At 40.0% G+C, this 10351-nt stretch overlaps 1 protein-coding gene across 10 annotated transcripts in view; it reads right to left on the reverse strand.

The window, feature by feature from the left end:
* LOC111249326 (guanine nucleotide-binding protein subunit alpha-11-like) overlaps window positions 1-10351 on the reverse strand; it is a 55893-nt gene that overhangs the window by 19504 nt on the left and 26038 nt on the right. For 3 of the 10 annotated variants that reach the window (XM_086989036.1, XM_086989037.1, XM_086989035.1), the window contains exon 3: window positions 7859-8280. The exons of the other annotated variants lie outside the window; for them this stretch is intronic. The gene's annotated coding sequence lies outside the window, so the exon portion shown is untranslated. The remainder of the gene's footprint in view (window positions 1-7858; window positions 8281-10351) is intronic. 10 annotated transcript variants of the gene reach the window in all.

Raw genomic sequence — 10351 nt, forward strand, 5'->3', positions numbered from 1 at the left:
ATATATTGAATGGGTTCACACAGAAAACGTGCATCTCGTCAATTTGTTGCCAACCAAACGTTCCTCTTTACACCCGTGGACTTGTAGGTATTTTCCAATAGAGAGACCCGGTTATACTGAGTGTAGCCGCAACTTTTCTACGCACTTCGGTCGGTATTCGTCGTGTAAACAAACAAACTTCGGCTAGTGGGTGTCGTCTGCCGTCCCCCAGTTTATTTTAGTCGAATTCAACGGATACATCGATGTTTTTTCCGACGTGTAGTGGCGCTAATGATGACCGCTAAATGGGCACCGCTCCATTTTCGATATTGGCTCCATCGATTCTCTCGTCTCTACTGGAAAGTACAAAAAGGCTAGGCACAAAGAGTAAACGATAAAGCTGAACCCAGATCGTATAGTTTTTTTTACCGGAATTTTATACAAATACATAGGCAGTCGAATATCATGTCCAATCTATAAATAATAGAATACTAAGTACATTGGTTAGAATCATCGTGTGCATATCACCATAAATCATTATTAGAATTTTACATAGATAACCACGCCATTGAAAGTACAAGGTCGCAATCAAGTTCGTACTATATTTCCAATGGCAAGGACCCGTAGTTCGATACGTGCAGGTACCAAAAAGACTATTTTTGCCTGTTTCGGCCAGATACGCATACTATTGCTGTATCACTTTCCCAGCAAGAGAAATATTTGTTTAGAAAAGCTAATTTGAGTGCTATACCATCACCTATTCCGTTTACTATGATCGAAAGCCAAGCTTCAATGACATCCCCATACCCATGCGATGTCCCAAGCAAACGTGTTGAAGTTTTCAATGCTCACACAGACCTACCTACCTACGAAGTTAGTATTTGATGTAACTGTGCTTCACTCACATCTGTCACCATCTAGCCAATAGAACTACTAAGGACATTAGTTGACCTATGTCATCTAATGCGTGAAAATCATCTCCCGCTAGGCTAGTAGGAAACGGCCGACAGTGAGGTCGCAATCTTGGGGCTCGAAACAGCGGTAGACTTCAACTCATTTTTGTCTTCAGGACAGCTTCGCTTCCAATCAAGAAGGCTACTCCTACCGATCACTGGTACGTATTCACTAACTAGCATGTATTTAGTATACGCCCTGTCCCGTACGATGGGGGAAACAAGCAATTAGCTTCGAACGCCTCGCAATATTGTTACGAAAATCATGGACTCTAACGATGACAGTTGTTTTTTAATTAGTAAATAACGAGCTCAAAATTGATTTTCTTGCTTGGATATCATAGCATTCTCGCATCTCGATGATGTATGTTGTATTTATTTAGCCCATGGAAAAAGAAAAATAATATTAAAATTTTACGCGATTTTCATGGTTGTTGATTTTTTAAACCTGAATGAAAAGATAGAAAGCAAGTATTTTTCGTAAATCAACATCAGGTTAGAAATAGATGCTGAAAAAGCTATACATGCATTCTAGCTTAGGTATATTGAGATACGGAAGCAACGAAGCTGACAGACGCGTATCGTTAATACTGCAGCATTAACATACCATCGAAGCACTATTACGAATGCTGGTCACGTCAGCTGGTTGTTTTTTTACCTGGTAATCTAGTTGTGAATGAATGTCTATGGGGGTAGAGGCTCTACAACCGCTGGGACAGCTTAAGTATCACTGACTGACTTCCTTCCACCTTCTTAGAGATGGAGTACTAGTTGGTAGAAATTCGTTATTTTTCTTCATTTCGCTTGTTAGCCAATCAACGTGTTTTTCCACCTAATGACCTGAGCCTACCAGTAACGACGATGCCTGTCGCCGACCGAATACCATCGTTTGATGGGGTACCAGGTGCTTTATCGTTGACAAGGAAGCTGCCTTATGGAAGCTGATTCTCCGGTCTTTCCTGACAGGGGCTTCCAATCAAGTATATATCAACGGTAAAATAAGAGTTAATCACTCAGTCTATGTACCGAGGTGGGTAATTGAGGTCTATACAGTGACCGGTGAAACAAAACAAGCTGGCGGTCGAATAAAGTTGTGTGTATTGACGATAGCTTCATTCTGTAAGGCCGGCACCAACAGGGAATTATGATAATTTGTCATCACACGTTGAACGATGAACGTTGCTGTATTTCGAAATGTTAGCTTTTGGCTGGATAATTAGGAAAACTTGCCAACTATTATTTCGCGCTATACGTTATGCTTGTACTTTGCAGTTACCAGTAGTTATGTTATAACATGATGAGCAGAAGTGTATAATGTTATGTGCCATACATATGTAATATTATGAATATAATACAGCACTCGCCATTGACAGGTACGTTTACAAGATGATCCGAGGCTATGGACTAACAATTCTCTATAGAGAATTGACCTTAATAAATAGGAGTTCTATCTCGTAAAGTCTTTCTTTCACAAAAACTCAACAGCGTTTAGTACTTCATGCAGACTCCCAAAGGAGAGGCTTGTTCTGACGAAAGCATCACGTGAATATGTTATCAAACGAGTTCCAAAACGAAAATACCAATTTTTTTTTATGCAGCCGATTAGATAAAGTAGGACCCAGCGCCTTCTTGGCCTGCATAAGGACGGCTAACTGGCGAAATGCCGCAGCAGCGTAGGTAGCCATATTGCTCATCGCAAGTTAATTTAGGAACAGTAGTACAGGCCTTAACAACAGTTCTCATTTTATGAGCAGGACAAATCGCACGACACAGCCACATGGCACCAGACTTCATGTCAACGATAGCAAATGAATGTTGACGAGAATCACAACTCTACAGATCTATGTATATCTATGAAAATGCACACAGAACTTATCAACTTATCAAAGCACACAAGCCCTGTCAGAGAGACACAAGCTTACATGACTAATGTTGAAATACATTTAGTCAATTGTCGCGCCATCCGCATTCGAAGGCGAAACTGCACAAAGTTGAGCGTAAGTCGAGAGAGAGTACCTGACGTTACACTGAGGGTCTCGGCGAAGGACAAAAATCCTTGGAAGGAAGAAAATCATTGGGTTGAAAAGAGCCGGAACGGCGCCCGGTAAACGGGCTTCTCATCAAACTTGTTTCTGTTCTGTAAACAGGCAATGACGCAAAATAGAGGATAAGTACATAAAGTAATACTTAAATTCCGTCAAGGCAACGGGACAGTAATACAGCTGAAACGTGGGATGATATTCGTAGTACCGAGGCCATTTTCTCTAGGATGCCAGAGGCCATTGCAGTTCCTGCAGCTTTGACAGGGACGGCAAGTCTTTTAATATTTAGATGGCAAGATAACATTTTGCACTTGCAAGATAAGTGTCTGTTGAAGTCGTACGTGCACTGTGAATGCATATTCGCCGTCCTCATCATATAACTGAAGTTTCCGAACACATTCCTGAAACATAGCCTTATCTTGCAGTTTAATAGTTTAAGATTACGTGCCTAAGTTAGAAATAGGTTCAACTAATCAGCCTAGATTGCGAGAACGGATGGGTAACGGGAGACCTTGCTGTTGGTCGAATTCATCTCAACAAAAAAAAAAAACAAATAAGCCGAGTAAAGGCTATTACAGCGTGCACTGACGCGACCTGAACCTAGTTTCAAACCGTTTCTGCTCTGTATTCGCACTGGGATCTCATTTGAAGGTACGTACAGAGAGGGCAACCGAATGTTCTAGGGATGCATTGCCTGAAATCGGATTGTGTCGACCTCGTAAATGTATCAAATACGGCACACACAGTCGCTCAGCAATCAGAAACCTTTTGAAAACAACCTCTAAGGATGGCGACGAATACTAATTAGAGGTAATAGTAGATATTCGTCGGACGACATGATTGAACTTAATATCTGTGCATTAATCAAAAGTCTTTCTGGTAGTGCCGATCATCGATGCACTACCGATGTGACAGTTACGTCTAGTATTGGCTTTGGCCGTGGAAACAGCCGCTTGCGAATTTTGCTACCAGATCTAATATTTTAGATGACTTCTATATAGAAAATCAATACATATACATATCTATGTTAAGAAGTTATTCATTTCAATAACTCTTTATGCAATTGTACATCTTCCATAAACCGATGCTCTACGCATTTCCTTGAGAGTTTGACAAAATCTTCATCTACAAAAGCCACATATTGAATTATATGTTGCAGAAGGCCTATGCCTTATATTTGACTAAATTAACGAAAATTAGATAACTGCAAAGATAAATCAAATTGATATATCATAGTCGATACATTTAGATGACGTCGCCAGCGTTAACAACCTTATTCTTCATAATGAATTATATATTCTAAGTACTATAGTTATGTAATAGATTTTTTTGCATATGTCCGATGATTGGACGGTAGATTTATGCTCTCAGTTATTCCTGGAGTGGCGGCCATGACTGTCAATTACTTGGGATGTTTCAGATTTTCTAATGTTTTATTGTTGATTATATTTAGCCGCTATCTATAGCTTGACAGTATTCTCGATAAACACGAAACACATTCCCAACTCTGTTTTTTGCACTATCGGACTCGGAAGCAATTTACTCGTATGATCGAACGCTTAGATTTCAGCATGGGCATGTGTCAACCATTTACACTTTTCGTTTGCAAACCAGGAACAATTAAAAAGCTGACTTTTGAAGCCTGTTAGCTCATCTGTGACAGGCGTTTGTAACGGCCACTCCTCCGTCGACTAAATCTCTATGATTACATCTCCTATGGTGGACAATAACGACGAAGCGAATCCTTTAGGAGAAAGGGGTATATTTCACGTAACAAAGGTCCGTGCAGCACAACTGTACTATCAGATCCAGGAACATAGGAAGCAACGACAGCGTTCAAGCACTCGGGCATGTTGTTCCAGCCCTCGCAGTCTGACGATCTAGCTTGCCACCTTCTGGATAGCTAGGTATCCTATGCTGTGAATAGTGGCGCAGGTAACAGAGCAAAAGTATCTTCATTCCGCTGTAGAAGCTGTCTAGCCTGGTAACAGCTAACCCAGGCAGAACAGTCGAGGTTGCAACCCGTGACGACAAAAGTAGCAACAACAACAACAATAGCAGCGCCGTCTATTGCTTTAATCCACGAAAAGTGGTCTGCACATATGACATGTGTATCAGTTGCTGTTAGGGTAATACATGCCTATATATGTGTACCTTATAACGACGTAGCCTATCGCGCCATCACTCTGTCGTTCCTCTTTAAGTCCACGACGTACCGCCGTCTTTCATCATGCATTATGATCTTTTTTATTCTAAGCGGAAACTTTGCGTATGTACACGGCATCATCTGGGAACGAAAGCCTTACCGAAATCCATACCGTCTATCATATTTACGATATTTTAGGAGTTACAACATGCATGGCGGGATGCTCGCGCGGGGTCTCATTGGTTTTTTTTTTCTGCTTTTATGCCATCCATGCATTATGACCGACCCGCGAGCTTCGCTAACCTTCCAGGCCACTTGGCCCTTTATCTTCGTTTGCTGTTGTGGCTACAGCACGAAAGTGACTGGCTGGGGGTTTGCCCAACTCTGTAAAGGTAGGCCGGAATGTAAGCTACCCTACAGAATAAATTAGTATCAAGGTTTTACGAAAGTCAATTTCTGCATAATAGGTCAAATTTTAATGGTAAAAGCTATAACTCAATTATCCTTATAGGATATCTTGAAGGTAAAACGGTTAGTCAATATGTATGCGTGATTTCTATCAAAACCTAGAATACACATCTCGCTCATACGCACTCGATTTAGGAGATCTTTAATCATTTAATAATAATAATAATAATTTTTTTTTAAAAAATTGAGATCTAGCCAACAGAGGTATTACTTAATTCAGTGAACGATTTCAAGCTCATTCAACTTAGCTAAGAAAAATGACTGTCCGCCTAAATCGAGCATGTGGACTTACTTTATTTCCGTACATGTGGCGAAAGTGCGTTAAACTAGCCCTAGCTTTAGAATGTCCTATAATGGACAAATTTATATTTTGCTGTTAACTTTTAACTTCCTTCGCACCGAATTACTTCAGAATCCTTAAAAGGTCGATCCTAATCTGCTCTATAAGGTAGACTTAATTTCCTTATTCAGGCACAATATGGTCATGCCAGCTCGTATTCAATGCCCAAGACTTCGTTCGTCATACGTTTTTTTATTTGATCGAATAGACCTGAAAGCGACGACTTCGCTTTCTCCAAAGGGCTATCCGCGTCCTTATTGAATCAGCAATCGTTGACCTATAATCAACCATTTGCTCATTCAAGGCTCCCAATGCGTCTTCATTCGGCTTGTGCTGTTCGAGACTATTTTTTCTTTGCTGAAATAAATAGTTCATTTCTGCTACCAAACTAAAGGCCGAAACAGCGCCTACGATGAATGAAACTATTCAAGTTTAAAATCCTTGCCATGTCTAATTTCCGTATCGACTGCGTACAAAAGGCACGTTTGTCTGCCGTATGACAGGAAATTTTTACTCCATTGATTAATACACGCTTACCTAAATAGAATAGAAACGCAGACCGCAAACCGACAGAATCAAGTCGAATGATAAGAATTGGTCAATGAAAACAAACGATAACAAAGGTAAAATGATCAAAATATAAGACAGCTATTAGCGTGTCGACAGGTTAACCGAAGCTGAAGGTAGACATCATCGAGGCTCCGAAAAGGGAATCATGCAAAAGTTCCTGTTCATTCAACGATAACGCGCTCGACCTTTATCCATATTTGCGATTTGTCCCCATGTAAAAAAAACGACAAAAAGCAAGAATAATTAGGATAGCCGTAATACATAATAGAACAGCAATAGGAGTGCTGGTTAATCTTGGCCAAAAATTATGAAAGTCTAGCCGTTTCCTGCTGCAGCTCCTGGTTCATAGTTTATGGCGAACTGCCCCCAGGGACCTTCTATCGGAAGGCCAGATATTCAGAGAATATATTGCTACGGCGAAAATGTAAAGCTGCAGTTTGGATAGGACCTTTACACCGACATTCCAGCTTGCGAAAGCAGAAAAACACTTTGTAAGCCGTTCCCCGTTAGGGATCTACGATTCTCTGAATTCGACTAGCGTTGTCGCTGCTGCTAGTACAATGATGAAGGTCTTTCTTTATCAGTGTACTCAAACGTACAACCTCAGATATCCAATTGGGTAGCCCCACTCGTAGCTTACTCAGCTCCAGTGTCATCGGTACGACTCGCTACGGATGATATTATAGTTAGCTATCAGTTATTGATATTAACTATAGTTAGCGAACAGCAATTTTGAAAATGACCGCGTTCACTACCATTAGTGTTAATATCCATAGCGAAGGTCATGCTACCTCACCTGCGATACGTTTCCATTGTTAAGGCAGACGAGTGACAACATGACTGTCCCTTCCGTCCCAGTAAGGTCCCTTCCGTATATTAACGCTGGCGGTGCTCTTTTACAAACCAGCTGTATGTCCCTAAGGAAACATGGGGGCCTTAGGGGGTTCGAGGTTGAGTAAACGGCTAAATTTTTGCCTAAATTTAATTTTAGGTAGAACGACGAAAGCTTTATCGGGCGTTCTACTTCAAATGAAATCGGCTGATAAAAGTCCTTTAAATGTTGCGTAGCGCCAAATATAGTATCTATGAAGATAACCGTATCGGACGTGAGGGATCGAATCGAACGTGTAGACTTTTTTTTGGGAAATCAGACTGCCAAATCTGTTCGCATAGTTTTTACAATAGAGTAAACGTAGGCACAATTAGGAAAACGTTAAACCCACAGGTGTGAAAACAGTTATAACAGCAACACGTTAACTAGAAACCCATTGACTTTCCAAAGCAAAGACTACTTTTCCACCCAAGCTCACAACCCCCTTCCTGGAAGTGAACATATATGAATCTATTATATTTTACAAACCTTGACAGCCAGTAGTGTTTCAGCTTGGCTAGTCCTATATGCTGCTTTCCTGTTGATAGAACTATTACGACGTCAGTGTTTCTCAGTAGCAAAGGAAGAAGTGTACAGAAATTGGAACTTCTAATTTTCTTGCCTCTTGTTGGCCACCTGGTTCGTGCAACTGGTCACTACAGCAGAAGCTATCACGCTACACCTAGTTAACTAAGTGAGATCTAATTCCATTTTCTCTCTTAAGAGAAATATAGAACAAAGGCTGAATCTATTAAAACAGCCTCATTCGGCTATTTGCTATTGCGGCTTCTGTGGTATTGCAGATCGCTTATAAGGTCATGTGAGAGGTTCCCTGGACTATAAAAACATCTCTTGGGGTCTAACCAGATCTTGTTCGCTGATGAGTAGTTAGATAGGTGGTCCATGTTTACCTGTATATGAAATTCACAACGGAGGTTGGACGATCTTAGTTTATTAAGCCAAATTTGAACAAGCGCTTAGCTTCGTCTCTAAGTCTCTAATGTATATTGTAAGAAGAAGCACTGTTTAAACATGTACGTATATGATTTTATACCCACAAACAAACTGATTTTGAAAGCAAATCATTAGAAAACGCTTCTAAAATGTGCAAAACATCTAATAGAATTAGTTACCAATTTAGTAGTAATTATTAAAATTTCTCTAAAAACATATAAGTCTCATACAATTGAAATTAACTCGAGCAGTTGTGGATTCAGTTTGGTAATATGCTGGCATAGCTCTGTCATATGTAAAGGTTTTAGAGAAAAAAACTATGCTAATGTTCCATATCCAGGTTTAAGGTCAGGTGTCACTGCCGGCTTCTGCAGCTTAGTAATCTTGCTTCAATCCACGGTTGAATTTCGAAGAAATATACCATATAGAATGAACTAAACACATGTTTAATATACAAGCTTTGAAGCTCTACCAAATAATATAAGAGTAAAAAAATATATAATCCGTTGTACCTTGCGAGACTTACAATCTACATTAAATAAGAATGCCTATGACAGCTTTGAATTCAGGTCGTTTTCTATCTGTCAGGTGAATATATTATAATATTAGACTATTCACAGCCTTAAATCTGTGGGTGTGTTTCATATATATATATATATATATATATATACGATTTTTTTATTGTAATAACCGTAGACGAACAGGTAAAAAATTTATCTTGAGAAAACAGTTCGCTATGATCTTTTTAAATGATTACATAGCCTTATTCTACCATTTCATAACTCGGCCACTTGAACTGTCAATCTTATCACGACGCTGGGTAAACCAATGGCTACACTGTACTATGATTATATTTTTCCGTTGAGCTATTTCAACTTCACAGAGGTCAAAACATATGAAGATTACCGGTGGAGAATAACAGAATTTGACGGTCGCTTGTAGTACGTAATATTTTTTTGGTGTTTTCCGAAAATTAGCATTGAACTTAACATGTTTGCAAAATATATTAAAGGCAACTAATGCATAGTGCATTGCCTAGGTAACTATGAGCATGCAGCCGTCGCTGGTGCAAATTTCTGGCAAATGGCTTGTTTGTCATAGGATTACAATATCATTTGATAAACCTCTTTTCGATAAATCCAGGAAGATTTAGCCCGATTTGACTTTTTAGTGGGAACAAATCTTTGATGCTACGCCGAAGCGATCCCGAGGACATGTCCACATAATAAATGGCCAAATATGTGAAAGAAATCAAATAAGAGGACACTTTTTTCAATTGTCCAATGCGTGAAAGTACATTGCGCCCTAAATTCGCACGTTCTGTAGCAACACACAATACATTTCTCCACCGTGATTATTGTTCGAAACAGCAGCAGAATCGAAGTCTCCACATGGCGAAAACGCCCAGAAGTTTCGATCTCGCAGTAGGCGTCCTTTTGTTCCAAACCATTCCACTGGCCAATAACTGCGTTAGTTCTCTAAGTTTATTGAGTAGCTACACCCCGCTAGTAAAAGAAGTCACTATCAATTCCCACTGGCCATAGAGGCTAAATCGCATTTCATACGAGTTCATTAATTATTGTCTCTTTTAAATTTTTATCTTTATCTAGTAATCCGTCGCGTACTATCGTAGGTGAGCATTGCTGCTTTGGTTGGCTGGCCTTTTAACTGCAAAGAGAATCATGCGTCTAAATCCGGTTTCGCACCTAGGCGGCCTCACGTCTCTGTAAGCTTGGAAGGCAGACACACTACCGCCGAACCTAGCTACATAAGTACGGTATATTGTAACTGTCCGGTTTGGCCTTCTGGTCTATATCGCATTGCTTCGATTTGAGACTTGCCTACGCTGCATTCGAGACTATGCGTTGTTAATTCATAAGCTGGTTAGATTCTCAGACAGCAGTAACATGTAGTGGTTCATCATCCTGTAAATACTAAGTGATGCATACAAATATTAATTTCGTCCCACGTCCAGGGGCTACTCGGTAATGCGCAACAGTTCTCGCGATCGAATAACTTCCTCTATAT

This window comes from Varroa destructor, unplaced genomic scaffold, assembly GCF_002443255.2.
Source record: "Varroa destructor unplaced genomic scaffold, Vdes_3.0 BEIS01000004.1, whole genome shotgun sequence".
NCBI classification, from domain to species: Eukaryota; Metazoa; Arthropoda; class Arachnida; order Mesostigmata; family Varroidae; genus Varroa; species Varroa destructor.